We start from the raw sequence: 11,326 nt of genomic DNA on the forward strand, positions 1-11,326 counted from the left end.
CTCTTTTAAAGTGGAGTTTGCATCTTTGCCATAAAACTTCAAACAATGTTTGCATCGAGCTTTTTGGCTACCGTTAGACATTTCGCATAGGTCGAAATGTTGCCAAACATCTTGGTTTCGTTTCGTGGGGATGACCCGAATGACCGTTTCTCCCGTGTTCGAGGCACCCATGTTGACGGATGAAGCAGCACTTTGGGAGGCCATGATAATCGACTACGAAATAAGAGCGTATGGAGTGGTAATGTGGTATAATTGAGCGTGAGATAACAAAATAATCGCGTATGAAATAAACGTTTAGAGCGTTTGGAGTTGTATAATCGAGTGTGATGTAACCAATACCCAACCTAAACTATATATAGATGTTTGTGGGGTAAAATGGTAAAAAAAAAAAAACGGTCAAAAAAAAAATGGCTATATAGCCGTTATACAACGGTCTAAACCGGTTTTTTAACCGGTTAACCGGTTATAAAGAAACCGGTTAACCGTTTTTTTTCCAACGGTAAAAAACCGGTTTTTTATAAACCGGTTAACCGGTTTATAAAAACCGGTTTTTTCATTAACCGGTTTGAAAACCGGTTTTGGATCTAAAAGTTGTAACCGAAGTACAAACCGCCGGTTTGTAAACCGGTCAAACCGGTTTTTAAAAAACCGGTTTTTGTAAAAAACCGGTTTCCGGTTTAAACCGACAAACCGGTTCCCAAACCGGTTTTTTTGACCACCTCTACCCCACACCCATAACATCAACCCTATATATCTATATCTATAATAATCTATAACAATAATAATAATAATAATATGTATATGTATAGCCCACCTTCCACCTATGAAACCCTACCTAGGTTTATTGTTCTTTGCTTGTGGTTTTAGACCTACCCTTAAAAGAGAAAGATAAAAAACAAAACCATCCCATTTTAAATTATCACATATTCACATATACATCTTTATTTAGAGAGAACATATTCATAATATTATTATTATTATTATTATTATTATATATAAGACTTGTATAACTTCTTGTAACAATAATAATATTATTATTAAACTTATGCGGGATCTAAACGGAGGTATGTCACAAGAACAAGAAGATGACGGTGGCTCACCGCCGGTGACACGACAGTTTTTTCCGGTGGAGGATAATTCTTCTGAGGTGGGACCCTCAGATTCTCCGGCGAGTAGTTTTCCGGCAGCTCACTGGTTTGGTGTTAAATTCTGCAACCAGCTGCAGTCATCTGATCATCATCCTTCAGCTACGGTGGCCGGAAAGACTACCGCCGGTGTGGTTCCTCAGCCACTTAAGAAGAGCCGCCGTGGACCACGGTCTAGAAGCTCACAGTACCGTGGTGTTACATTTTACCGGCGAACTGGCCGGTGGGAGTCACATATCTGGTAGGGTTGTTGTTTGTGTGTGTGTGTATATTATTCATCTTAATATTATTATTAGTTTTGTTCAAGAAAACATTTTCATTAACTTACTAATAATTAAATTATTTTCCATGACTCAACTCTAAGGGACTGTGGCAAGCAAGTTTATCTAGGTAACACTGCATTAAATATTTTTTATTATTAGTTTTGTTCAAGAAATTAACATAAACTATATATGTTTCTAAAGATTTAATTTAGTTAACACAAATAAATAAAATGAAGTGATTAATTACGATTTCTTTTATATAAACAGGTGGATTCGACACCGCACACTCGGCAGCTAGGTAATTGTGAATTTGTGATCATATGGATTTATTAGTTTATGTGATTATATAATTCTAGTTTTTTCTTTATATATAAAAAGGTGATTAAGTATGTATAAGTTATAATGGTATAAGTTTATTATAGGGCATATGATAGGGCAGTTATCAAGTTTCGGGGTATGGAAGCTGATATAAACTATAACCTTGAAGACTATCAAGAGGATCTAAAACAGGTTAATAGGTTAATTAATCAATGTTCTTAAGTGTGTGTGTGGTTTGATATTTTCAACACAATATAGTGTTTTGAGTTGTTGAAGCTTGTTTTGAGTACTTATGTGATGGTGTTTTGTGAAAAACACATGAACAGATGAGTAATTTAACAAAGGAAGAGTTTGTGCATGTACTAAGGAGACAAAGTACAGGATTCCCAAGAGGAAGTTCAAAATTCAGAGGTGTTACTTTGCATAAATGTGGTAGATGGGAAGCTAGAATGGGCCAATTTTTAGGCAAAAAGTATGTTTTTCCTTTTTCTATTCTTTATTTATACACATGCACATCTACAAGTTATACATGAGATCATACATGATGGATGTATACTCGTAGCAAAATCGTGTTGGTTATATACATTTCGAATCAGACATCCTGAAATACGACTAGCCCGTTCAATTTTTCGGATTATATTAACCATTTTAGTTTTTAACCATGTTATGTTAAAATGTGAGAAAAATATCAATTGCCATTCAATCCTTTTGTTTAAAAAATGTTTTTAAATACTTTGGTACATTTATTTAAAGTTATATGTTGTAACAATAAAGGAGCAGAGGATTTTGTATATTTATATATATTTGGTGATGCCTATGTGTAGCTACCTATGTAGCTACTTAACACATTCTTCTCTTTACTTTTAAGTTTGTTCTCTCCTTTTTCTTTTCCTTTGTGTTTTTGTTTTACTCATAGAGATGCTTCTCCCTTTTCTTGATAGTAAATAGATCAACAAACAAGACATTTAGGATATGTTTCCCCTTTTAGGTTATTTATTTATTAATGATGTTTTTAGTCAAGTTTGATGTTTAAGGTTTATGTGATTTAACAGGTATGTGTATCTTGGTCTGTTTGATACAGAAGTTGAAGCAGCCAGGTAAAGTAATATGTTTTTAACTTTTGAAGGACTTAATTTGTCAAAGTTTAAACTCAAAAGGGTTTTACTGGAATTCTATTTTCTTATTTATTTATTTTTTGTTTAATAGGGCTTATGATAAAGCAGCTATTAAATGTAATGGAAAGGCTGCCGTTACAAATTTTGATCCAAGTATATATGAGAATGAGCTCAATTTGACTGGTAAAACATCACACATTTTGAATTTTAGACATGTTTTACATTTTTAATTACCTGAATATGAATGCTCTTTAATTTGTTTTGTTGAACAGAATGTTCAAGTAGTAACAGTAATAATAACAACGCAACTTCGGACCATAATCTTGACTTGAGTTTAGGCGGCTCGACATCGAATGTGACCAATAATGAAGGAGAAAATGGTCATTTTGAAAGGCATGATCGTTCTGACCCGATTCAACTTGGATTTAGACCTACCGGACGGAATGAAGCGAACACATTACATTTTTTGAGTCATAAAGAACCCGAATCGCTTACAACTCAGAATGAAAGGCATGGATACAAACATTTTATGAGACCCGTAGACCTCGTCTATACATCATATGTTCAATCCACCATTCTTAAGTTCATCAAGTCATCAAGTGAGTCTTCCTAAATCGCAAATAAATATCTATAATCTTACATGGATATTGTATTATTGTTTAGTTTTAAAATTATTAATAAAGGCAAGTGGGAACTAGTAGTCACATACCATATATACCAAAACATCATTTCATTTGTAGAGGACTTCTAGCTTTTGTACGCTCAACACACAAACACACACATATATTATTAATATATATACATACGAATACTAATTGTTAAATTGTAATATAACTTGTTGAATACAGTTTTCAAGCAGCACATTGGAAGGAGGAAATGATTTACCTGTGACTTCAAGTGCAAGCAATGTTAATGCCAATGGACCTCCTGTACACCAAATCTATGCAATGAGTGCTGCAGCATCATCACGATTCCCACAACAAAGATTCAATTTTGAATCCACGTACTGATTGATCATTGTATATTCAATAATATTCTACCCAAAACTCTAAAAACAAAAAGGTAACCTAAGGTTAATTTCATAGTTTGTGTGAAAATGATGCAAGCAAAGCAAAATGGTGATCTTTCAATTTATTCTAAATGAGGAAAACCATAAAGAAAATTAGTGAATAAAGACAACGGATATTAAAAGTCTTCCAATTTATTATGTTTTGTTTGCTCCATTGTCAATGGAGTGTAAAGAAACATATAGGGAAGGGATTGGGTCTTTCCATTCCGTCTCATGTCTAAGTTCGCTCTCTTTCACATTATTATCACATCAGCTTTTTAAAAAAGGAGAGACGGGGGAGGGTTGCTGTGGCTACGTGACATCGCTAGCCCATTGTGGTACACACGGACAAGGCATTTAGGGATTTGCTTAACGAATGATTTTAAAGCCGTTGCCCTCCAAATATTATAAAATGGCCATATTTTGAATGTGAAAAAATGTTTAATTAGATTAAATCTATAAATACTTTATAATCTAAATCATTTTAACACAAATTTCTAACGGATCTTCTTTATATACTCTTTAATTTCACATCAACCTTCTTTCTCTGAAATATTGAGCCATCGCTTAGAAAACTGTAGACGTGTTTAAACATGGTTTTAAGTCATAAAAAAGCGACAAGTTCATAAGAATTTTTACAATTCAATCCCCGCCAAAGACCATATACCCTGCAATATTTGATTTCTCCGCTCTTTCAATTTCAATCCCAAACACTATATACTTGTATAACGAGTTCCGGCTATTGCATCAGTTTATTCTAGAAACCCATAAACAAAATTTCTAGTTTTGTCAATCCCAACCTCTAGACGAGGATAGTGATGAAACCCAACCCGATCTCAAGGCCTTCGATAAAGAGTTTGATGACATGTTCGATTACCAAGAATCAACAACAAGCAACATCTTCCTTAAAGTGGATTGTTGATTATTGTTCAAATGAAATGGGAGTTATGGATTGAATCGTCCATTAAATGAACTTAAAGTGAAGAGACATGAACGCTAAGATCACCAGATTTTGCGCATTAACAAGATGAAGGATTCCAACAAAGACAAGAAAAACTATCTTCTTCATAATATATACCTAATGATGAACAACTTAAAAAAAATTAGCTTTTGATTCATGGAAATAAGTCACATTTGCAAAATGAAACACCCGCACCGAAAACATCATTGAACAAGCTAGGCTAGAGGATATGAAAGTGAAGAAGATATATAATTGGGTCACTTACTAACACTCTCAAATAAAGCAAAAAGAAAATGTTTCGCTTTCTACTTGAATTCAGCCACAACCTTTTAGTAATTTTTTTTAGTAAATGTAAAATTTATTTTACAATGATACATGTTTCTTTAGTCTTGTAATGATTTTTTTGACGAGATCTGCTTTGTATTTATTTTCAATTGGTTTTATTTATGTTAAATGCTATATTTTAATAATAAAAAAAATAAGAATGGGAGGGATGGAAGAGATGTAAATGAGAGACATTTTTATGGTTTAGGCCTTAATTTAGGGATGGGAATTGGAGGTGTTGGTACGTAGAACAATGCTTAAAAGGTTAATTAACCCTTTTAATGTTACTTGTTTATTAAAAAATGATTATATATTGCATACATGTTTTGATACACTTAATGAATTATCTTAAATCTCATTGGTTATCAATCATATAGCAAAGCACAATGAATTCATTGATAGAAACAATAATCAAAGAAATATAATAAGACTAATGTTGAAGACGAAGAAACACTAATCGACCCCCGGGCAGATTATGGACAATCTGGGGGTTAAATAGATGTTTCCCACGAGGGGTTAGATCCGGCGAAGATGGTTCTTCTGATAACCTGCAAAACAGACACCGTGAGCTCGTCACTGAGAAGGGGGGGTACCTCCTTGTGACCACCCTCCGGCGTGAGAATCAGACTAGATTGCTCATGAAGATAAGTGTATATTCAGAGAATGACTATAGCAGATATCAGGTAATATATCAAGATATGAGATATGAGATAAGATGATACCATTCCAAGGTGTTGGAGTATTTATAGCCGAAGGTAGGTTTCCAAGCAGGTACAGCCGGCTGAATAGTGTTCCTGTTCTGCCAACTGTGGGCTACGCACATGCCATGCTGGTGGTTGGTGGGTAGGCAGCGGCTGATAGTGACCAGGCCGGCTGTGTACTATTCCTGTTCCACCAACCGCAGGCTATGCACGTCCTCCGACAGGTTGGTGAGTTGGCAGCGGCTAATAGTGACATACAGTACAAGAGCGTGCTGCTCGTCATATTGTTATCAGTGAGCTGTCGTATCTTTGGTCAGATCTTTTGTCCATACCTCGTCAGGTACAGTACAAAAGATCCTTCAGTATCGTACGGACTGACTTATTTGGGCGGGAGTTTTCCCGGCTTTGTGCGGGAGTGTTCCCCGGCTTGCTCACCTCCTTCTTCAGGTGACATTACTGAATTATTTAAGAGTTAAGTGCCTTGTGCGTGTAGCCTCGCTGCGCAGGTAGCCTTCCCTGATGGCTTGTATCCGCAGCTGCGGGAACAGGCGGGGTACTTCACCATTGGGAGGCTTTTCCTGCGGGAACAGCTTGCGTACTGCGCGTAAGGACGTCACGTCTCTGAGCATGGAGGATCCTGCGGATCCAGTTGGTTTTCTGCGCAGACGTCCCTCTTCAAGGTGAGTTGCGAGTTTAGCCTTTGCGCAGACGTCCCAGTTGAAGGTGAGTCTTGCGGGTTCAACTGCGCAGACGTCCCTCTGAGGTGAGTCTTGCGGGTCCAACTGGGCTCTGCTGGGACCTACCTCTTCAGAAGACTACAACATAAATATGTACGAGAGAGATTAAAATCAACGTCAAATATAAATAACAAGATGTCAAGATGTATAAATAAAGGATTTTATAATAATCAAGGTGTCTTCAAAAATTTTAGTTAAAGTCTTGTTATAAAATCAAAAGTTTAATAAAATGTTTTAAGATTTGAATTTCAAGTAAATGGTTGGTGGAACCTACCTTATGAGGAAAGTCTTTTAAATGTTATATTATTGAAGACAACAAACAACTTAAAAGAGCTTAACCCAAACAAAAAAGGAATGTTGTCTACACTGAAAAAAAAGTCATACTACCATTTTGAGAATATCTTAAGCTTGGATGTAATGATCAAAGAATGCTTTTGGAAATCTTAAGATATGAATTAAACATCTGTAAATAAAGTTTAAAAAAGTGGAAAAGATATTGCATAATGTTCAAAACACAAAACAAGATAAAATGACCGTCGAGATGGTGGAAACACTTTCTTGATAATGTGTTTGGGGTATATAAGTTAAAGTACTCTTGCTCAACTTATTACCTTAATCATTAAATAGTAGTTAGCTACAAGCAAACTTACCATCGAGTTATATTAAAAGTTTATAGGGTTTTAAGTAAAGTGAATTGTTGTACACGATTTGATTTATATTTAAATGACGACGGACGTCTGGTTCGGACCCAATGGAGCCAAGGAGGCAAAGACGAACGTCATGTCTGGATCTAGTCTGAACCATGTATAACTAACTATAGGATACCGGACAAATGAGCACACGGATCAACAATATCAGGATCCGGAATCTACTACAACTCCAGACCCCGAACACATCATTAGCCAATAAAACATGGCTCGAGTCTTCAACAACATGATTGTTATAGAGTGTTGAGTCCTGAGGAGTTTGGCACACCCTAGCTTTCCAGATAACATTAACGGGAAGGGGGCGATATTCAAGAAAGGAAAACACGTCCAATATCGAAATAGATCATGAAACGTGATCACATTAAATGCGCCACGATAACCTTTTAGACATTATAAATACAACCCCAACAATCAGAAGAGACACATTCAATACATTCGCAATATACACAATCAACACACATGTTTAATCCATCTCAATTCACATTTGATTCTTAGTTCGTCTTCACATCGACTCTGATAATCGATCCCCAGTCCACTTTAACTTTACATACATGTTATTTTCGTTTGTTGTTATCTAATAATGAATGACACACTCAACGCACCGTGTGGGGATGGTGAAGTTTCTTACATGTATGCTAATAATTCTAATAATTCAAAAGATGAAGTGACGAATAGAATGCTGATTAATGATGTCTTTGAACATTAGATGAAAGAAATTATCATATTTTAACTTTATACGTGACTAAGACATTTGATGAATTGGGCATGTAATTTGATTCATACAATTATAGTTTCTATAGAACAATTAGAAGATATAATGTATATTTTATTTAATTTGAGTTTAGGTTTCATCATTGATTTAAACATCTAGGTTTGAGAGAGCATCGAGATTTTGAGTTCAAGTCACACAAACAACAAGGATTTAAAAGAAATTTTCATATATAACTATATAAGAAATCAGAACATTTTAATTTCGTAATTAATTTATCATGATCTCTATGTGACTCGCAAAAATATTAATTGAAAGTCGGCCCGAGAAATACTGTACATTTTAATGTAAATGAAAATAAAATGAATTACTTTAATAAAAGAAGTAAATACTCATATTGTAATTTGCATAAGGTAAAACAAAAAGAGTTGTATTTGTGTAGAGGTAAAATGTGTGGAGATGATAAAGTGTAGGGGGTTATGAAAAGATGGGTGTTGCAGGGTCTGATTACGCAGTAACTTAATCGAGTAAAACATGAATGGTAAAGTGTCATGTATGAAAACACAAAACTATTCTAATTAATAACATGAATGGTAAGTGTCGAGTGATAAGTGTCATGTTGTTTTCTTTAAAAAGCCTCAACACAAAATTACTATTATAGTTAATAACTTCATTTTTTGAATTAACGCGACTTGTATATTATTTAAAAAATGAAAAAGTAGATCTAAATGGAACCTATTTTTGGTTTATATCTACAAAATTTAGTATTTAAAATATAAATGCAAAAGTATAAACTTTTAAACACACAAAACTAGTTTAGTTATGTATGAAAAAAGAAAACGTAAGAATATAAACTTTTGAATGCATAAGGTATTTTAAGAGTTTGGAGTATGATGTTGTTTAAAATCCTAACATATAAAGATTATTTTCATCAATCATATCGTGCCATACTGGATTATGTTATGTATGCTATATGTTAAGAAAAAGGTTTTGAAATTTTATTTAGATCATGCGTGATGGTATGGAGAGAATGAGAGGAAAAATGTGTCACGTGACGCTCAGTCAGCAAGAAAATTAATTGTATTTTAGGGATGTAGAGGTGGGGGCGAGATTAAAAAGAGAGGTGTCACAATTCTAATGGTTATGTTAATAATAAATTAATAAAAGTGAGTGGGCCCCACATGCTTTGGCCGAGAAATATTCCTACCTGGCTCCACTTCTTGGTCACTTCTCAAATTAGACAAACAACTCCACGGATTTTGAAGATGACAATTACCCTAGTATTTAATATGATTTTGAAGCTATACCGTCTGAAGTCCCACTACATCGTTGTTGGCATGCTGCTACGCACAGTTTTTTTAATTAGGCATATGCAAAAGAACCTAGTCAATACATACGAAGTTTCCGTTGCATCACCATGCAACACACATGTTTAAAACTATTTTTTTATTATTTTACTGGTCTTAGCTACGTACTTTAATTCTTTTACCAATAAATAATAAATCATTTTGTAGTAATTTAGTTAGTAAACAAATATTATAAAAATACTCCCTTGTCTATTGGATTTTGAGCAACAACTTAAACGTATAGAAAAGGCCTATACCACTATGATGTATGTTGCTTTGAATTAATGCATGGTAATTCATTCCTACCATTTGGAGACAACACTTTTAATGATACTTCAATAACAAATTAGAATTGAGCATGTTGTTTAATACATGTGATCGTTGGTGTGCATATTTTAAATTTATTGTAAACTCGTCTCGAATTAATTTACCAACACATTTTATGCTCTTTGAGACTATCAAAACTAGCTAGAAGAATGACTCTTAAATCTGAATTACAACAATCATGACATGCAAATTCTACTAATCTTGCATAGCATCATTCCCTACTTGACTAATATAGAGCAATTTTTAAATATCAAACCAACTTATGTATAATGTAACTTTTATGAGGTTAATTACGTGATAACCGTTAATAAGTGTTTATTATCTCTCAAGAGCGTGAAAATCCGTAAAGCAAGACACATCACTGCCATAATGAGTAGTTAATTTAATATTACAAATCAATCACTAGTAACGACGGGTCTTGTAATTTTAATGACCTATGCATCTATGATATTGCTTCAATAACTTAATGTCTCTAGATCACCACTATATAAATTTAAATTTGTTGTTTTTCCGATGCTTAATGTCACAATTATAACCCTTAAATAGCATATCTTGTATAATGTTCAATACTTTATAGAATTTTCCTCAAATATCTATTATTTTTAGAAAATTTGTATTTTAATATCAGTCTTCAAGTGCAAAGTAAATAAAACCCCACCACGAAACATAAGGTGGCATGTGGTTATCACCAAGTTATCTATACATGGAGTTCTTTTTGTCATTCACTTAAATCGTTGGAGTGAACCCATAAAAGTGACTTAACTAAGATTAAACCCATGTAATAAACTTAAAAAATGTATAAAAGTTAGGGGTTACTTTTCACAAAGTTAATAGGCCATACTTGTTCTTATTCTTCTTTACTATAAGTATTTTTTTTTTTTAGAATAAACGTTAATCCTTTTATATATAACACAAATCGAACTACATCTGGATAATGGGTAAGCGAGCAACAAGCTGCGCCGCTATCCCCTTTTGAATCGCAAAGCCTATTCTACTAAATATAAATCCTTGGTTCCTCGGGCTCTGCGAGTCACTGTGGACCACCTTCTGCACCCGCTCCAAGAAGCGAACCGCCTCGGGAGCTAGGATACTATAACTATATTATAGTTAAAAAAAAGGTATTTATTATCATAAATGAATATAGATCAAAGGTAGAGCCACAAATTAAGCCTAATGGTATTTATTTATAATAGCTATAGAAGGTACATTTGGTAGATCTGTGTGACATAAAAGACTTAAACTTATGAACAACATGAAAGATGGAATTCAGTAGGGGAGTGGGGTCTTCTTTCATAACCTTAATTCCTAAATCAAGTGCTCCGGTGGGCTTGGGTGACTACAGACCAATCAATCTTATTGGAATTATTAGCAAAGTGGTGTCGAAAGTGTTAGCGAATAGATTGAAAGGGGTTATGGGAAAGATCACATCAGAAACTCAGTCGGCTTTTCTAAGTGGAAGGTATATTTTAGATGGCCCTTTAATGGTTAATGAAATTATTTCTTGGGCGAGAAGAACCGGCAAGGAGATTTTCTTATTCAAGATAGATTTTGAGAAGGCTTATGATAATGTCCACTGGGATTTTCTGTTATCCATCTTGGAACAAATGGGATTTTCGTCATTGTGG

The 11,326-nt window shown here is 34.3% G+C and overlaps 1 pseudogene across 1 annotated transcript; it reads left to right on the forward strand.

Annotated features, from left to right (window-relative positions):
- The first annotated feature begins 739 nt into the window (after positions 1-739).
- Positions 740-4,845, forward strand: LOC143618087 (AP2-like ethylene-responsive transcription factor TOE3; annotated as a pseudogene). Its single transcript, XR_013150946.1, has 9 exons — positions 740-1,386; positions 1,510-1,535; positions 1,676-1,706; positions 1,831-1,918; positions 2,053-2,198; positions 2,779-2,823; positions 2,933-3,024; positions 3,114-3,440; positions 3,690-4,845. The product of XR_013150946.1 is annotated as an AP2-like ethylene-responsive transcription factor TOE3 (transcript).
- The last annotated feature ends 6,481 nt before the right edge of the window (positions 4,846-11,326 follow it).

This window comes from Bidens hawaiensis, unplaced genomic scaffold (genome assembly GCF_021521415.1).
Source record: "Bidens hawaiensis isolate Kalapana, Puna unplaced genomic scaffold, B.hawaiensis_p1.1 tig00063087_1, whole genome shotgun sequence".
Classification (NCBI taxonomy): Eukaryota; Viridiplantae; Streptophyta; class Magnoliopsida; order Asterales; family Asteraceae; genus Bidens; species Bidens hawaiensis.